Source organism: Corvus hawaiiensis, chromosome 8, assembly GCF_020740725.1.
Source record: "Corvus hawaiiensis isolate bCorHaw1 chromosome 8, bCorHaw1.pri.cur, whole genome shotgun sequence".
Classification (NCBI taxonomy): Eukaryota; Metazoa; Chordata; class Aves; order Passeriformes; family Corvidae; genus Corvus; species Corvus hawaiiensis.
This window is the reverse complement of record NC_063220.1, coordinates 9,628,331-9,648,179: the sequence shown is the minus strand read 5'-3', so window position 1 is coordinate 9,648,179 and position 19,849 is coordinate 9,628,331. Positions and strand designations below refer to the sequence as shown.

General features: G+C 41.8%; 1 long non-coding RNA gene across 1 annotated transcript in view; it reads right to left on the bottom strand.

The window, feature by feature from the left end:
* The window catches only part of LOC125329750, a 128,191-nt gene extending 122,910 nt beyond the window's left edge, over positions 1-5,281 (bottom strand). The window contains exon 1 of the long non-coding RNA XR_007205256.1: positions 5,175-5,281. This is a non-coding gene — a long non-coding RNA (uncharacterized LOC125329750). The remainder of the gene's footprint in view (positions 1-5,174) is intronic.
* Positions 5,282-19,849: the final 14,568 nt, after the last annotated feature.

Sequence of the window (19,849 nt, the reverse complement as noted above, 5' to 3'; positions counted from 1 at the left end):
GGAAGCTTCCATTAACACCATACATGTGGCAGAAAGTCAGTGGTGGCAATCCAGGGCTTGCAAGAAATGGTCTTTCTGGAGAAACAAGCAGGAAAATCTCCCATGAGGCATAATGGCTTCACCTCACTTTAGGCAAAAGCAGAGCTGCTGCATTCAGATTTTGGAGTTATTCTAAATGTTATCATGTCCAGCTTATTGGGAGGGAGGCTATACTCAGGGGTATTTGGCAGGAGCAGGGCTGTCCTTCTCACCCAACACCATCGTGTAGCTCACAGGCAGAGCCCACTTCAAGCTCTGAAGCTGCCACACCACTAGGCTGAGCCCAGCACCAAACAGGACTCTGCTGCTGACACAGCCTCAGCTGGTACCCAGAAAGAGCTGGAGCAAAAGTCAAAGCTTTGCCCCTCACCAAAGTCACTGTTGCCACAATGCATTTCCCAGAGAGGAGCCTGAGATGCAACACCCCCTACCAAGGAAAGAGATTTTTCTGGGAACAGCCCAGGTGAACCCTGCCAGGAAATTCAAGTTCCCACTCTGGCCCCTGCTGACCTTCTACAAGGAAAATGATGCTGGTTTCCAGAACCATGGCTGCATTTGGAGTACAAACAGTTTTCCATGGCATAGCTACAGCAGTCAAAGGGGGAAGGTGCAAGAGTTATGCTCATTATCCAGCTGCCAGAAAAAAATTATTCCCACCAGCAGAGCAAGAAAGAAGTTGTTCAAGACAAGGTACTACATCCATTATTTACATTTTGCATCACCATCAGCCTTTTTAGTACATGCATACAAACTGAAGGATTTTTTTATCCTCTTTCAGAGGTTATTAACTATTCCCTACACTATTTCCCATGTGACTCTAGTAAGGTGTATAAACAGATACTGATTCATACTTGCTAAAGACTTCACCATTGTCACCTAATTATTGTTTAGTACTAATTAAAATACTGTATGCAGATAAAGTCAACACTAAATGACACCAGATTGAAAGCATCTAAGCAATTTATCATGTCACTAAAATATGCAGGCACATTTCTCAGCACTAGAACATCTCCTTTCTGATTTAGAGGTGAATTAGCCATTGCTGCAAGTTTGTGACTCAAAGATAATTGCAAGACACTTTTCCTGGCTTCTTGTGTTTTCAATTTGTGATTACTGCAAGAAGTTTAATAGCAGCTGTAATTCTCTGTGCCGCCCCAGAAGTCCCCAAGGGACAGGCCACAATGCCAGTTTCTCAGAAGTAACCCATTACACTTGCTTGCTATAAAGATCAGAATGTAAAATAAATTTGAAATAGAATGTAATTAAGAACTCTTTTGCCAAGAACCATTTCCCTTCAGGACATTATTCAGAAAGTCTGAGTGTTTTGATGAAAACAAGTAAAGATCAATCCCCTGGCCAAGTAGCAAGGGCTACCTCTCATGACAATTACTTTCCTAAAAATTAAGAAGCCCCATCAATTGTCTACTCACTGTAGACTAGGCTGAAACACTGTTTTCTAAGTTGCTTAATGTTGAGTCACATTGCTTAGCTCACAAGAGACAAGTGCCTAAATTCCCCATAAGGTAGGTTAAAGTAAGGAAAGACAAATATGCTTTTCAGAACATAGTCCACTGGCCAATTTCTCATACTGAAGGCTGGAAAAAAAATAAAAGGCTTTTCTCTTCTGTGGGTTTGTTTTTTTCCAAGTTCTACCTGTAGTGTTAAGTAGACTTGAGCAGGTGTTTCCAGTAACTTCAGGAGGAAAAAGGAAAAAAACCACCCTCTATTTAGCAATATGGTTGAGACCAATTAGAAAACAGCAGAAGCAAGACTGCAAGCAAGATACTGGTACTGCACTGTACATCTGTAACAAACCCATAAAACCAGGATCAAAGTACAGCTGACGTCATTTCATCCTCTTGCAATCAAAGCCAACAAACAACTTCATCAAAACCAAGGCAGTCATTGTGAGAAAACACCACCAGAACTCCCTCAGCCCAGACTCAGAAGTTCCTATTGCAACCTTGTACTGAACACCCAGACCAAGAGTCTTAATGTCAATTAAATGTGGGGAGCACACCCACACAATCCCTGACTATCCCCCATACTGAATCCCTCCAGCTTTGAAGAAAGCCAACATAAAAACTGTTGGAAGTACCTGGGAAGGGATCTGTCCCCCCTGCCTGCACATCCTACTGAGTCAAATTGGGCAGGACTCCATGCTGCACCCACAAACAACCAGACTGTTCCAGTGATCATCTCTCCTTAGACACAGAGCTGCATTGTCAGGAATAGTCAAAGTATTTTAAACATCATCCCTGACCATCACATCAAAACTCCATGCACTCAGTGCTGCCAAGTATTAGAAGAGAATTCCTAATCACCTTCCAACAAGTACTTCAGTGGCCCTTCATCTTATTCCTTCCCACAGAGGCACCACACTAGCCTGAAATTCTTTAGTTTCTTTAAAGTACATAACTCCCTTAAACACGCAGTAAGGTTTTGCTGTGCATTACAAACCACATGTCCCAGGGCCCTGCCATCAGAATATCTCAGTAACAGTAGATCACCTGTGAATCAGATGACAGAGACTAAAAAATGAACAAGCAAAAGCCGCTCTCAAAGTCAAGGCAGAAACATTTTTAGGTCATGAAAACAAGAAAGGGAATATGGAGCCCCCAGCAGAGGACCTACAACAGAATTATCTATCAAACACCCCATCAGTGCAGGCAGATCATGAACGTCACTGCTAGCACCACATGCTGCCTCAGCTCTAATCAAACCCCCTAAAGCATACTTGTATTCAAGCAGATTTTCCATCTCCTCAAAACACAATCAGCTGCAAGAAGGCTTAAGGGTCCCAAAGACACACAAATATTAAACATAAATCTGAGGCTTGATGTTATATAAGAGTAATTCCATATGAGAAACAGAATAGTGCAGACTCAAAAAACAGGGAAAGAAGATTAATAGGGCAGGCTATTTTAAAATAAAATAAAAACATTACAGAACACAATGTCTTCTTTTCATGCTTCTTTACTCCAGCCTTCACATCAGCTCAGCAGGTCACAGCAGAACTCTCACAAGCCACTTCATGACAGGGTACAAGATGCATTCTTAACACAGCACCTTTTACAAGGGGAAAGAAATCCAGAATAGTTCACCTACAAAGGGCTCCAACAGCTTGCAGGCAACTGTTACATTTGCTTTCAGTATGGGCAGGACCATCTCCCACAATGAAAACGGCTGTTCAAGATTAAAAAATCCTATACAGCAGTGCTGCACCTTGGAATTCAAAAAGAACAGAGGGAACTGACATTTCCTAACACCAAAGCAATGAAGACCATGTGGGTGTTTGTACTGTCCCAGCCAGAGCTGCAAGGCTTCACTTGTCTTTGGAATGGCCTGAATATCTGCAGGAATACACATCACCCTAAGGAGATTTTTTTTTTTTTTGTGAGCACTAAGGAGTGTTTTGAAACACTAGAGCTTAACAGTGAATATTTGGACATACCTGAGCATAATTTGTGCCCAGAATTCCACAGACACTTTGGGGGCACTGAGTTGATCCTAACAGTCAGAAGAAACCCATACAGGGTGGCTACCAGTAAGTCAGCATTGTGTTGGGGCTTGGGTTGACTAAACACATTGGAACAGGGACTCACTGTTGAGCCAAGAGCCAACACTGCATTTGGAGACACTCTTGCAGATGCTGTCTTCTCCCTGTTCAGCCAGGCTTCGTGGGTCACCACCAGTAAGTTTTTTATATGCCAGTTGAAGCATTACACTCCTTTAAGGAGGATCATTAAAATATTGCAGAACACTTTTACCTACATTTGGAGAGTAAAATATGAACTATTCCACTGAAAAATACAAAAAATCTATATCCCTCCCCCTTTTTGGAAGAGCATGAAGATGATCAGATGGAAGCAGCTGCATAGATGGCATGTGTATAAACCAGAACAGGTACAGACCCACAGCATGGCACAAGGGGGGAGAGCACCAGAGTGCTCCTTTACAGAGATCTGGGAGGACACATCCCCCAGCAGCTCTGCAAGCCCCCTCTTGAGCACCTGTAAATATCTGCCAAGCTTCCTGTGCAGGTCCAACAGCCACACCCACACACATTCACTTCTTCACCAGCACACTCGTTTACAAGTATTGCTCAGCATTAACCTGTTCGCTCAACTTTTCAAAGCGGGATTGCTGAATAAGGTCTTCATCCAGTGAAAGACCATTATTCACATAGCAGTGTTTGTTAGAAACCAAAACAATATATTATTCATAGCTGTTCCATTCAGTCAACTTCACCCTTCCAACACCTCATTTTTCCTACTTAGTCTAGCACAGCATTTTCCTGAAATTGGGCATAAGGCTGAGATTTTTGATTTATTCTTTGAGGCCACTTGATATGTACTAGACTAAAAGGAGCCCTACCGCATACACAAAAAAATAGCTTTCCCTCCACTCTCACTGCATTATCCTTCAACTCTGAGTAAGACCCACTCCCTACTGAGTAATACACTCCATTTATCACCACCTGCAGAGAACCCTGCATCAGGACTTGGCTCTGTGTTGTAGCACCCCACTGTCTGCTCCGAAGGTTACAGAGGAGTGCAAATACATGTATTGTACCCACTATTTAACATAGCACCTTTCATCTGTAAATTGTCTGAAAATTCAAATTGAACCAATATGAAAGATGTCTATTACATTTCCCTAAACTAAAACTTGGGTACAAGTCTTGGCTGCTCATATTTCAGTTAAACAAAAACCTCTGGTTATTACTATAACCAGCATGCCAATAAAACAAAGTGTTTAGTTGGTTATGAATTACTGATTCACAAATACATTGACAAGAAAGCAAAGTGTTATTTAACATACAAGCAGGAAAAACAATTAACAGCACAAAATTCAAAATTTGTACCTCTATTACACTATGAGCTGTCTATCACTAAATTGATAGTCTATCGCTAATTAAGCGATCTCCATTAAATGAATTTTACCTTCACTTTTTAAAAAGAAGTTTGATGCATTCTTGGCTCATCACGTCCTATAAAGCTTAAATTAATCTGTTTTACAGCCCTTGCTCTGAAACTAGAATAATTTTCAGCCTGCTAAGCTCAGGGGATGGCACATCACACAAGGAACTGTGTTAGTCTGCAGCTCAGAATTCATCCTATATCTTCCAGTACCTTTTGTTTCCCAGGCAAGGGTTTCAATCAAAACTGAAGTACAAATCCAGCAGTTACACCAAGGTATAGGGAAAGTAAGGCTTACATCTCTGGATGGAGCAAGTTCTGCAGCTCCTGTCACAAGCCCCAGGCAGAGACAGTAAAAGGATGTGGGACAGCAAGAAGTTCTTATGACATTCCTGCCACGTGCTTTGCAGATAAACAATTTTATTTATTACAAAACCTATTTAGGATAATATTTCCTTTCAGGAGCACTGATTCACCCTCCTAAGAGGAGGATTCAAAACATCTAATCCTGGATGACAACCCACATAGTTTTGGGTAAAGCTCACAATCTCCTCTACAGCTGCACTTTGCTAAGACTCAGCACTCCTTCAGTGAATCTTGGTATTAACACTCTTATTGGAATTAGGATTTTTTTCCAGAGGAAAGCCTTAAGTCACCGAAAATTTTAATCACTATTTTGGAACTGTGCAGAGAGGCAAACAGTAATCTAACAAGAAAATGCTTACATTAAGTAGACTATGAAGATCACCTGGAGACAAATAGATTCTAGTTACAGAATCTCTTCCACATTAAGAAACAAACAAAATACAATGCTCAAAATCTCTGCCACATTAGTCTAGAGCTCTGTTACAGGCATCAACATTTCCTGAGAGAGGATTAGCCTCCAGTACATGTGATCTAAAGCTAGTAGGGCCCACAGCAGCCCTGTTTTACAGAAAGAAGAAGTGAACTATATCTCCTGTATTCAGCAGTATAGGAAGCTTACACCCACATCTAGAGTACTGCTGATTACTGTTTTGACACTGAATAAAGAGCTCCCAAACAAGCCCTTTAAAGGGATCCCATAGTAAGATCTAATATCTAATTTTCCTCAGGACTAACGATGAATTGGATGTAGCTCACCACTGTCACCTATCCAAGGCACAGTACTTATACATATGCCATTCAACAACACCAAACAGATTCCACATTTCCAGAAATCAGTGGATACTAAGAGTAGTCAGAACTACAATATATTTACATACCTAATCTCCAGGCATATAACCATTTCAGCCAGCTTCTGGATTTTGCTTCTCCTGTCCCAGCAGGATCCCAAAAATTACTTACCTTCCACCATATCTTTTTCCAAAGAGCACCTTCTTCCCACAAAGACCCCCAGGGAGGGGACCCAAAAAAAAAAAACCAAACCAAAACAAACAAAAAAAAAAAAAAAAAAAAAAAAAAAAAAAAAAACACCAAACAAACCAAAAAAAAAAAAAAACCAAACAAAACCCAAACAAACAAACACCCCACTCTTCACAACCCTCAATGCAGCTTCTTTCTTCAGGTTTTATCTTCTTCAGTGAACTGGCTAATTAAGTCAGCATCTCAGCTTCACCTGGAGCAAGTGGAGAAGGTCTCATATTGCAGGTGTGAGCAATGAATCACACAAATCACATAACATTGGTAAAACATGAGTCTTTTTACAGGACTAAGGACAAAATGGATTGGAAGGCATCCTTAGGAGGAAAGGACTGGGTCAGCCACTGTTAATATCTGTAACACTCAAGATGCATGAGTTAAGTATAGATGTGCCCTTCCTAATAGGCATGGGATTAACTGAATTGTACTAAAGGGAAAGAAGTTCCCAGAGCAGCTGATCACTCAAAAACTGGCACAAGAAATCTTTGTACGTTTTTCCTCTGCAGGAAAGATGTTCTTTTGATTAAGTTAGCAGCTAAATCAGAGCAATGTGACAAAACTGGCTGATCAGATGGAGTTTACAGGCTCAATAAAAATAGCTGGATGGCAGAGCTCAGGTTAGGTGGTCTGATGATATTTTTGACATTAAGGCCCATGCACAAAAGACAGGAGACAAGCAGTAGGTAAGCTGTGATTCACCCCTGTAAATCCTTATCCTCCAGGTTTACTTCCAACAGTTAGCTATTCACAGTTACCTGCGTGCTTTCTTTTTATGTGCCATTAACAGGTTTTGTAAGGAGAAATATTTTGGGTGTCCTTCTGAATCTACTACACGAAACACAAGCATTTTCACGGACTTTCCTGGGCCTTAGTCCTGAATAAACCAGGAGGATTTCTGAGCTGTCCTTAACTCTCCTTGAAACCCTTTGAAAGTGATTCAGTTTTTCCTGGACCTTGAAACCTCTCTGAACTCATGGCCCATCTGCTGCCTGTGGGATCTCAGATTAAGGCTCAGGTTCTCCACCTGGGATAGTGGCAGTGGGTCTTTTTCTCAGTGCCTACCAAGATGTTTTCTTTCTTCCTTATGAGTTTATTTATACAGTAAAGAATAGCTCAAGGATTTTCATATCAGACTAAACTTGCTTTTGGTTAGGACTGATCTCCAATCATTAAGCACAGAAGATCTCACCAAAGCAATAGAACCCTAATCCTCCCCCACCCCCAAACTGTAGTTACCAATCTTTTCTCTTCTAGACTCAACGCACACAACTCTCTTTTTCATCTAATTTCCACTTGAAGTTTTCCCTGTGCTTACAGAGAAGTTTCCCCTATCTCTTTCACTCAGCTTCATGTGCCTTTTCATTGAGATTGTCTAATAGGGTAGTTAAATGTTTCATCTTTGTCCCTTAGCCAGAATTAGTTGTGCTGTGTTCCACAGAGAGTCTTTTGTTTGATTAATTAAAGCACACAGAGGAAGCTATACAGTAATTTTATTGCTGTTTTCTACAAAATAGCATTTTGCGTTCTGGATATTATCTGGCAAATGTGCAGAATCACAAAACAGAATTGACAAGAAATATAAACTAGTTAGCATTGCAGCAAAACCAACACCAGTGCTGTCAGTAAGGAAAGTCATGACACACTATGCATTGCTGAAGAAATCTGGCTTTTCTTGGTTTTGTTACTACTGCTGCTGAATTAAAACATGGTGCACTGTTTTGATAAGAGAAATGCCCACGTGTTGCTTTAAGTGTCATGGAAAAATCTTCAGTCACCATTCCTGTCCACACTATTTTCTAATGGTAACCAAAATGATTGCCTTTTTATTTTCCCAGTAAAATGTGAAATTGTTTTCAAAACTAATTTGCACATTGTGTGGGGAGTAAGAATTTGTACAGCAACTGACATCACAAAAACCCTAGAAGCCCACAAAAGAATGGATTTCGAAACAAATCCCCTAAATCTTCATAAGATCATGAGCTCAGGGGCAGAGAAAATTACTACAGAGATTTAGTGTGAGCGCCCAATAAAGTATTAAGTCATATGTGGGAATATACTGCAATTAAATCAAAAGTAAACAGTATCTTTCTTTGCTTTGCAATGATAATAAATAGCCTGTGGTGACGAAGCTACATAGTCTGAATCTCCTTTACCTGTAGCTTTCCCCTTAGAAAATAAGAGGAAGCTCAGAGATGCATCCAACAGCTGGAGGCAAACAACAAGCAAACTTTTATTTCTCCACTCTGCTAATACAGATGCTATCAGCTCTGTTTGGACCAAAGTGAAGCTCTCCAACTTCCCAGGAAGTCCATGGAAGCAACTGGGCAAGGAGATGCATTGTTAGATGTGTTTTGGCATTAAATATACCATGGACAAAAAAGCTGCATTTCTGATGTGTGATCTTCCACTAGCAATTAAATTGAGTTTTAGTGTGAAAAACAAACAAAAAAAAAAACCCAAACAAAAATCTCAAAACCATTTCCCTTCCTCTTAGTCTTATTAAAGCTATTTCTTTTTGTCCCAGCATTTTTTTTGTGTGTGTGTGTGTGTGTGAGGAAGTGTCACTTTTTAATTAGCTTGCTGTTCTTCTGGTTCATGGGTAAAATGCTTATTTGATTATTTGTTTTTCTTTCCCTAAGATATTTTAGAAACTTTCTATTCTTCCCAGGTACTATAGGCATCTTCAATAAAGGAGAATATGCTTGACCTTCCAGTCACTGTAATTGAGGAATGCTCCACTGGCCCAAATCAGCTTCCCAGAGCCCAGCTGAAAATTCAAATGCTGCCAAACATTTGGTAAAATCCCATCCAGAAGCGGCTTCATCAAAGCACTCACCTTTCACCTCAAAGGAAGAACAAGAGAACAAAAATTACTTGGTCAGGGTAGTTCCCTGCTGTGGGGTGCAGGAGGTGGCCAGGTGGATGCTTCTTTGGCTAAGAACTGTTCAGCAACTGATTTATCTCCCCAGAGTTTGGAAACCTTGAGAATATCTCTTTCCTTGATCCCGGTTCTCAGCTGAACTACTGTTTCCCATTCCAAGGGATCCATGACAAACCTACAGTGAGGCCTGAGTGTTGGCTGCTGCCTTTCCTTCCACAGCACTTAGGAGTATCTGCTCCACAGCATTTTAGCCCAAAAAGTGAAAAACAGTCAACCATCCCAGAAAACACTGGAGAAACTCTTTAGTGGATGACTTCTACGTCTGGGATAAGACAGTAAGGGGTGTTTCAGAAAGACTGAACTGGCAACAAAGCTAGGAGAAATTTCCAAGAGATCAACCCAGGAGACAGGCTCCTTACAGGGCAGGTCCAGGTCCAGCCAGGAGCCAGAGTCACAATCACAGCCCTGGCTGCCTGCTGTGGGTCTCCTGGACCATGGGCAGGGGTGGGAGCAGCTGGGCAGGGACACAAAGGGACATTAGTGCCCTCCGGGGCTGCCAGTGTGACCCACCCTGCATGTGAAAGATTACATTTGCAAATTGTAACTCCAGTATAAAAGCCAACAAAAAATAACCTTCAATTTTATGATCTCAGCAGCTTTCTGGGCTCTCCTTCAACTACGTGAACACGTGCTGGGATTAAGCTTTTTTTCAGTTTGTTTTTTCACAAATATTGCTAGGCAATTATCTTCAGTACCAGATTAGGTGATCCAGCTAACAGTTCTCAAGTGCTAGAAGTCTTCCTTGCTCATCAATAGCACTCACTTCACCAGCTGACTGAATTATTGCTTGTAAGTACTTTTGGATTAATTATCTCTTGTGGGGTATTTTGAACTGTTTGAATCGTGGTACATTAATTTCTTGATCTTAAATTGTAAAACACCAGAGAACTGGACCCACAGAAATGCTTTATTCTACCCTATTTTATACTGTTTACACTATTTACATGGCTACTTCTGATTCCTAGTTGGAGTGAAATGTATATTCCAAAGTAACTGTGTCCCGTTATACAGTTAATTAGATCCCTGACACCTCTAAAGTTTTCTCTCAGAACTGAAAGGTCAATCCAAACTATGCTGATTTTCTTTTTCCCTTTCCTACATCAGGGTTTTTAGCCAAAACCTTTAAGAATTACAAAGATTTCCTGAGAGCTGGCAGACCTGTATGAGCCCGGGGTTAGAAGCTGGATTTCATTCTTTGCCTCTGACTTTTCAGGCATTCTCCGGCCTCTCTCACATCTCTGAATTCTCTGACTTCATTTACCATTTACAGGGGTACCATTTGTCATTCACATTTATTTCCCATCACATGGGAAAAAGATATTTAGCAGCATTGTGCAAGGACATGACAATCCCATAGAACATTTTTCAAACCTAACATGAAATATACAAATGAAAGGGAAAACGTTATTATTCAGTTCTAATTGTGTGATTCTTCTGCAGAACACAGAGTTGTCAGCTACAAGGTCGATTTTGTACAGTTCATCACAGTCTGTTTGCTTTTTTCAAATTGTTCATCAGTGTTTGGATAGAGAAAATTCATGTCTATCACTGTGGGATTAATACTGTAAGATTTCCTAAAAGAGAGCTGCACCAAAGAGAATCCTGTCAGGTATGAGCATACAAATTTCATGCATCTAAACAACTCACTTTTTAAAATGTCCTATTTTGAGTCTGCCATTGGTGGTGTGATCCATCCTAGGGCTGTTGAATTTTTCTGCTCCTGGATTTTCTGGAAGTAGAAAATCTTTACTTTTTAAAACTAGCAAAAAAGAAACAATTCTATTTGTAAATCCTCAAATGACAGAAGATCAATATGAAATCTGCAGAAGTACAATCTTTCACAATTTTAAAACAAGCCTTTTTTAAGAAGAAGTTCAAAGTGCGCTTCCCAGAACAGCTATTGAAACAAACACATTTCAGGTCTGAGATGAAAGTCCATGATTTTTGCCAAGTTTTCCCAGGATTTATTCTGCAGTTTGCATTGTGCAACAATGAGTGATTCTGAGCATCACATTTCTCATTGCAGCAGCCTCCAGCAGTGGGAATCAGACCAGACACAATCTGTTCAGTCACATCTTCAAAGCAGGAGTCACAACAAACACGCAAAATTCCCACTTCACATGGAACAAGCTGGAGCACTTACATTAACCATTACTGCAGGCATTTAAGTAGATTTGACAAAAGCTACAAGAGAGTTACCAATTGGTACCTAAATGCCCCCAATCCGAGTTCTCATTGCACAGCTTACATGAAATGTGACCCTAATAATGGCCCCCCTGCTTGTTATGGCAGTGGTGCCCGCTGCTTCCCCCAGCTGGAGCCAGACCTTGCAGATCACAGTTATTACCACAAACACCACTTTTTGCTCTGTGTAGACACTGCCAGCAGTGCAGACGAGGTGGTCTTGTGCTGAAGGAGGTCTCCAAGCACTGCTAAAGATAAAAAATAGAATGTTTAGTCCTTGGATAAAGTCACGTAGCAGCCAACCAAAGGGACATGTGTAGCCCAGAGCAGCAGAAAAGAGCTATTAAAAGATAATTGCCTAGTTAATTAATTGAAGACTTCTGGAACATATGAAGACATGAAATTGAAGACTTGAAGGTGCCACTGAAGATCTGTAACTGCTGTGGCTTTGCAGCTATGAAAGCAAAGCATTTCATATCTTCATGAAGGAGCACATCCTCCTTCTTGCTGGCTGCTGGAGTTCTCAGCTCCCGAGAGGCCCTGCCAGTGCTCACCCCCGGGAGCTGGCAATGAGCTCTGCCAGTTTCAATATTAGTCAAGCATGATGTTCAAAACCACATAAGGCATGTACAGGCCCAAATTCCATTAATTGTAGAAGGAACTGAATGCTCCAAAACCTTAGAGACCATCAAGCATTTTACCCTCATTTTCATGTCTAAGATTTCCTTTAAAGGAAAGCTTTTGGTAAGAGATTGCATGGGGAAAGCACTGATTTGCAGCTCTTGCTGAAGAGAAGCTACGAATCAGTAACTTCTGATTACCACAAGCAATGAGTACATGAGTTTTCTTTGTGGTTTCTTAGTCCTGTTTGTAGAGGTGATTTTTGTATCACGTCAAAGCTCTCCATTGGAGGTGACAGCTGCAAGGTGGGATGAAGAGAGACGATCTGTGCAAAATGTGCTGGCAGAAGCTAAAGCATGAAAGTTTTAAATCACTTGCTTATGACAAGCAGAAGGACTCTGTGGCTAAGGTTTACTGACTCTCTGACACAGCAGTTTATCACTCCTGGCCATTCTGTCTCTCTGCTTGCTTCTACCAGGTAAAGTGCTACTAGAAATGAGACAAATGACAGCACAAGCTCACACACATATTTTATTACTGATGGACCCAAGGCGCTACCACAACCTTCAAATGTTTATCCTGATGATTCAAGGAACACAAACATTCAAGTCTCAGATTTTACTTCAGCTTGTTCTAAAGATGGGGATTAGCCAGGTAAGCATCATTTGCCAGGCCAGTCATATGAGATTTCACAGGAATATAGTCAGACTGTGATACTTTTGTCAGTCCCACTGCGGATGCAGAGAGATGACTCCTACATAAAGTAGGTCTTTCTGAATGGCTGTGTAGTCTGGCACACTAGAGACTCACTGGAGGGCTCCTGCACTACAGCTCTGCACAAATAATCTGAAGTACAATTCTCTGCTCAGCAGTGCTGTGCCTCCCTTCCAACCCTGTGGTCCCTCTCCAGGATAATATTCACTCTGCCTGCAGGGGTAGAGCACCTTATTGGTGCCAGCAATCACAAGAGCCTTGCTAGAGGACACAGGTTCCACAGGATTCAGTTAGGTGGTTTTTAATGTTCTACAGGAGAGCAAACTTGGGATGTGGTTGGGAGCATTTGTTAACCTTAGCAGACCGGTATTGTAAGGGCAGTAACCTCCTCCTGTCACCATCCTTATCCAGGTGACAAGAAATCTGCTGCCATGTCTTTCCTCTCAGGCTCATTTCCCTTGCTGCTTTCAGACAGTTTCATATGTGAGCAAAATTGAAAGAAAAAAATGTAAAATGCCATTCTTAAGACATCTAAACAGGGATTTACCACAGAACAGAGTAACAAGAAAACTCCATCTTTCTGCCACACAAGCTCTTTTTCAGGAAAAAGGGTTCAAGGTTCAAGGGTTCACATTCATTGTCCTGGGTGGTTTTCAGAGGTCTCTGCGTGAACAATTATAGTCATTGAACATATCAGTTCAGTGGTCAAGACTTGAAGTAACCCAAGAGCCTAATTCCTGAGTGAGTAGGGAGAAAAATCTCTTTTAGGCTTTTAGGACAGTATGAAGATCAGCAGAAAGGATGCACTCAGTGCTGTGGCCTGGCACCAGGCAGAGATGGGAGCCTGCAACCCACACTGACAATCTGCTCTTGGGAAGGAGGACAGGCACTGCTGCAGCCTGATGGGACAGAGGGAAGTAAAAGGATGAAACAACAACATGTTTCTCAATTCTAACTTTAATTTTTGAAGGAAAAGTCCTAATTTTAAAAGTCCTAATTTCTTCCCCAAATCTGGCAGCAGCTTTACGAAACCAAAAGTGTAACATAGCCCAAATTTATGGGGTCAGAGTACACCCTGGCAAGGAGGGATTAGGAGGGACTCTGTTCCTGCACACACACAAATACCACATGCAAGGCACATCCACACTACCCAAATCTCACTGTGGAGCAGGAGCTGATTCCTGTTATGTTTTCTTCAATTGGCTGAGTCTCACTGCCTACCACTACTTATTTCTTTCTCTGTTGTAGAAGTGAGGAATATTACTGACATTTGCTTAAAAATTATCCCGCAGTGGGAAAACTTATCCTGAAACAGTGTCATCCAGTGCCCCCCAACTAAAAGGCAGCCTGTGAGTAGAATTGACCATCAGAAAAAATAAACTTTACAACATAATTCAGCATCAGAAACAATAAACAATGAATTTCACATCTATATAGACCAGCAAAAGACCTATTCCATACTAAATATCTCTTTCACATATGCTGATGCACACCCCAATATCTAATCCAAATGATCATCTGCAGAGCAGGAATAGCAGTTAAAAGAGAAGAGAGAGAGATACAGTTGTAAAATATCAAGTGGGATATCGAAGCAGAGCTCTCCTGCACACATCCTTACGAAAGGAAAGAGATAATCGAGTTAATGTGAATTGGAAACCCAGTGCAGCGTGGTCAGAGGAAATGCCTGCCAGTTTACAGGAGCAATTCATGCAAACACTAATGAGCCTTTGAAACTCATTGATGCTGCACCGCTGAGGGATGCAGGAGATCACACAATAAAAGCTATCCTGCATTTCAGCCTGTGCTCTCGGGCATGAAGGTAGAGATTTGGAAATGAATTTTTAAGGTGAGTTATTTAACTGTGAGGGTTTTTTGACTTATGTCTTAGCCCATGCCCCAAGCTGCTGTCAGGGGCAGGATGACACAGATGGTTTCCTTACAGCAGGACAAATCCTGCATTTTGACACTCCATAGAAAATAAAGAGTCATGATAAGGGTTGTGTTTATTAGCTCTACAATATCACAGATAAATTGCTTTATTTCAGCTCTGCTGAGCAAATGAAACTCCTGGGTTCTTCCCTTCTTGAAACCTAATTCCCCCAACCACTTTGGAGAGGTACTCTGCAGAATTAAAATTCTCCCCAGGGAGATTTTTTAGGTACAGTAACACTGTTTAAAGATCCCTGCCAGGCTGCCCATGCCACTCAAAATCCTTCTGGAACTATTTAAAACAAGTGGAGTGGAGAGGTTGAAGTGAGGGAAATGTGAGAGTTGTGCAAGTGTGCAAGTACGTGATAACCTTTCTGAGAAACAAAGACTGTGGTGATTACCTGAGTCAAGAATCAATTTCTAATGCAGCTGAAACAGCAAGCTTGCTTTTTAATTTGTGATAAGAAACAAAGCTATAAGGAAACTCTGATAACAATTTTATTATAGGTTCTGTAAGAAATTCACTAATAAAAGTGTATTAAAAACACTTTATTAAACTTTTGTGGTAGAGATTGAAGAGACTGAATCCAAGAGCTGGAGCAAAGTCTACCACATTTTTATGAATCCATAAAATGTTTCACAGGATCTCATGAGCAAGACCCTGCAAATTTGGAGCCTGAAGCAAATTTTTTTACAGTTCACATATATAAAAACAGAACCAGAGGTTTTTAATGGCAGTGTTGACACATTGTTAACTCTACGTGAAGCTCGAGATGTTAAAAACAAAGAGGGGAAAGAAATGAAAGAATTTCTGGGTTACTCTGAGTACATCTGTTTTTTCTGTTATTTTACCTGGGAGCCAAACCATTAATTGAAACAAAGACAAATGGTAAATCACCGCTGAAATCCTCCTTCATGTCAGTGGAAATTAATAGTGCTCTTCACAAACACCTCTGGATGAGACAAAGTTATAACCTGACTGAGCTGCTCCCAGCATTCTTTTGTTACTATTTGTTTCTGTGCAAAGACACACTCCTTTTTTTCCTGACTGGAGAGGCAAGAAATTGGTGTTTGTTAAATGCTAGTTATGTAGCATTTCTTTAAAAAGTAAAAATTTTAAAAAAGCGCCAAAACCAGAAAGGGGATACAGATCCAATAGAGGAGGAAGACAGAGAAATCTACCTAATAATTAACTTAATTTTCATTTACCTAGAGTTTTGTTAGTTTTCCTTTACAAATATTATGTATAGGAAAACAACTGCTGTGAAATGAAATACATTAAAGTGGTGTCAATCCTCTTTTTTCACAGAGACAATCATGATTGGGTTATCGTGCCAAGAAGACAGAGAATTGATTGAACTGGGACCATTTAAACAAAAAAAATTCACTTTCACCTCCTTCCTCCTTCATCAGTCTTCATGTATTGTGCCTTGCATGAGCTAATAAGAGATTCATTGCAGCCATGCTGTAACTGATTGCTGAACCTTTGCATATTTTCCCAATGTGTATGAAGATGTAGCACTGAGGCTCTCAAGATTAACAGATCCATGCTTTGAATTACTTCTCATTTCCATTCAAAGTCCATGCAATTCTTTACAAGGGCTCTTCAAAAGAAGTTCTGGAGGAAACAAAGCCATAATATTCACAGTAAATTAAAACTCAGCAGGGCTGAATTCATACGTGGTGAAGAAAGGAAATACAATCAGAAAACTGGTTTAACTTTTACATTTTTAAACAAGCAGAGCAATCATGGCCTTACAGTGATCATAATTCTCACAGCAACACAAAATTAAGTGTCTCAAAGGCTGCCCATGTCTGCTAGTTTGTCTAAGGATGTCCTGGAGATCTAAAGCATAGAGATTCCACAGTTCTGTTCCAGTTCCCAACAGGAGCAAAATAATGGAACAATGTAGGTTGAGAGGAACTACTGGAAGTCTGGTGGTCCAACACCACCCTCCTCCCCCCCTCCCCCGCCTCGACATAGGGCCAGCTTAGGACAGGCAGCTCAGACCTTGTCCAGTCTGGTGTTAGACCCCTCCACAGGCAGAGATCCACCAGCCTTGCTGTGCCCTTGCTGCAGGATTTCACTGCCCTCACTGGGCATGTTTTCCCTGGTACCTGATAGGAATTTCCCTTGTTGCAGCTTGTGTCCATTGCCTCTGTTGTCACTGAAATTTTAAAGCATATCAAGATTGCCTTGGTGTATCTGGTATACTAAAAAAAAAAAATCCCTGGATTTTCCAATGTAATTTCTTATTCTGTACCTTACTTTTATCCTGGTCTGTTGTTGTCTTCTTAGAAACCATTTATCCATAGTGGCTTTAGAAGACACAGCTGGAGAAGTCCAGCTGAGGAAACAATCCAGTACCTTTCTCAGGCATTTGAAAGAGAAAGTGAGAATAATTGCAGTAGGACTTGAGAAATTTGAGTAAATATCGGATACCTCTCTGAATTCATTAAATGCCAGTCTCTACTATGAGTTAAGTTTTTAAATTACCTGGAGTCCAAGCCCAAGTTCTTCATCTGGCTGTGGTAATTGATTTATCTAACACAGGGTATGTAATTGGCCTGCAGTTTGCTCTCAGCTCATCTCTTTGGGTAAGCCTCTGTGATTCTGATGACTGGGAATAATCTTGAAATTCCTTCCCGAAGAAGCAGAATCCCCTACACACTGATACCACTACACTGACAGCCCTTTAAAACACTCTGTTCTGCTGTCTAAGGAGGTTTGCACATCATGCCTGGCTTCACCGTCCTGCTCCCAGCTCCGCACTGCTCCATGGAGTTCCCTTAACTCCTGCACTACCCCAGCATCTCCAGCCTGTTGGACCAGCCCTCTCTTCCAGCAGTTCCTGGTGTCAGCCATCAATAATATTCTAGGAGTGGGATAAAGGGTGAGGATTTTATTAGTATTTTCCCTTTGGCTTGATTCCTTTCTGAATGAATCCCTAATCTTAGATAAATTTTACCCAGGGAGACAAAGTTTTCCCAGAAAGCAAGAGGAGAGACAGAAGAAGAGAAGAGGAGGAAGAGAGGTCCTCATGTAGCTCTTCATGGCCCAACATTACTTTTTTGCAAGGGTGGAAAGATATAGTCCAGTTACTTCATTATTTCTCCTGCCCAAAAGTTTCAAGCAGGTATTATGTTCTTATTTACTGAACTGGTGTCATTTAATGGTGTCTCAAATTGTTAAGCAGTTTCTGAATCCTCTCTTCTGATGGATGAGGCAATTCTGTCTTTACGTAATTCAGAGGAGCCACATGAGACTTAATTAATATTTATAAAGCATTCAGGATGCTCAGTTGAAAAGGGTGATGATATAAAAGCTCTATAAAAACACTCACAATTTTTCAAATTCTCTGATGTTGCAGGTCAAATTAAAGACTCGTTTTTCCCCCTCATTTTCTAGCAGCAATTGTGTCCCCTATGGGTTGTGTGGAAACGGTCAGTGCCAGAAGCCAGTAACAGAGGGAATTTAAAAGGAGTGGATGATCTATCTATACTTGTAATGGATGGCAGGCCACGAAACAAAACCAATGAAATGTTGTTTCCTGTGAATCTGTGTCCTGTCTCCTCTAACCACCACCTCATCAGACATCCTCCCACAGCCCTTTGACGTCTGCCACAGGCACACAGTGGATCAGCAGAAGCTGACCCAAGGGCACGGAGGGCTGGTCAGCATGAGCAGTTCAGCCTCCCAGCTGCTGCACCCAGAAAGGGCAACCGAGCTGAACTGTGTCGTGATGACAGGAGAGCTTGTTAGGACATCTGCAATCACCCTGGCTTGTGCAAGTTGGTTGAAAATTGTCTGGAAAAGAAGACAGACATCCCAGCTGTCTGAAGAACCTCATTTCCTAGAATTGCAAAGCACAGCCACAAGCAGATCAGGCCGGACTGAGGCTCTTGAGGCCTCTCAATGATGTCAGGCTTCTACCTCTGCCTCACTTGCAAACAGCTCTTGGTGCCAGCAGAGAAATAAAGCACTGTTTAACTGAGGCTGGAGCAGAGTGGAAATGGTCCCATCCTGCTGCAGGGCAGTACCAAAGAGATGTGGTGGGGATCACAGCGACAACAGCAAAGGCACCGGACTGGAAAGGATGTGTTACAGCTGGCAAACACAAGCACCAAGCAGAGGAACATCACAGCCCACAGGGAAACGTGTGTTTATTTTTCAGGTCGCATCTACCACGCAGAGGAAAATTATAGAGAAAGAGAGTGTGTTCTGTGTGTTTGCATCTCCATTCAGCTGTGCTGAAAAAGGGAAACCATCAAGCCCATAGATTTGTCTAATGTAGGATGATTTAATGGCATATGAAGCTATCTGCCCCCACAGCAGCCTGTGTTGACAGCCTCTAGTCCCTCAGGAAAGGCTTCCTGGGGCTCCCCAGGGCTCCTTGGAATGTGGCTGCCTGTCTCCACAGCCACCTGCTGTTGTTTGATCCAAGAGCTGCTCTCACCCCTTGTGAGGAGACAAGGGGTAGCATGAGCTGCTTCCAAGACAGAAAGGCTTGGTTTATTTCTTATCATACAATGCCTGCAGCTGCTTCCTGCGGACATTCAAATGATCTTGTCCCTGTTCTGTATCAAGTCAAGGGATCACTGGACCAAGCTCCCCAACCACGGTGCCTCGGCAGCACACTCTGATTGAAGTGTGGGGCACATGTGGGCCCATCTTGCCTTTGCTTTCCTCCCCTGGTGCCAGCTCCAACATGTTTCTGTCCATAAGCATGCTGACAGTGACCAGCGGTGCTTTGCAGGGAGCTGAGCTGGGACTTTGGTGTACCTGAAAAATAATCCTTAGGAAAAAGGGATGGAGGGGGTGAAGGTGCAGAGTTTCATTCAGCTGTGCTCCCAGCAAAGCCTCAAGCCAGCTGCCTTGGAACAGGGGGCACAGCACTGGGGAGGAACTGAAAAGGGAAAGGGATGGGGAAAGAGCAGGATTTGTTGCGATCAACACTCTTGTCAAGACATGCACATGAGTGACCTTTCCTGGGATCACAAAGCCACCTGGACACTGGGACAAAGATGCTCAGCAGGGCCCCAGTCATCTCCCTGTTCAGCTCACACCCACGAGCTGTGCAGCAGTGAACAGCACTCT